We start from the raw sequence: 254 nt of genomic DNA on the forward strand, positions 1-254 counted from the left end.
CAGGTGGCTATTCACTCTTGATGCAAATGCATGAGATTGGAATGTAGCAATGCATGTGATGCAAAGCATGAAAGCACGTTGAGACAGTTCAGGGTTGTGAAGAATTCCACGTGTTTCCATTATTCAAACTTTTTAGTTCATCCTTGACCTTCACATCTTCCATCTATTTAAATTCTCTTTGAAGGGAACATAAAAATTAAATAATAAATAATAAATAATATTATGTGTATTATTTTTTTATATATTATTTTTTG

The sequence above is a fragment of the Arachis ipaensis genome, chromosome B03 (genome assembly GCF_000816755.2).
Source record: "Arachis ipaensis cultivar K30076 chromosome B03, Araip1.1, whole genome shotgun sequence".
NCBI lineage: Eukaryota > Viridiplantae > Streptophyta > Magnoliopsida > Fabales > Fabaceae > Arachis > Arachis ipaensis.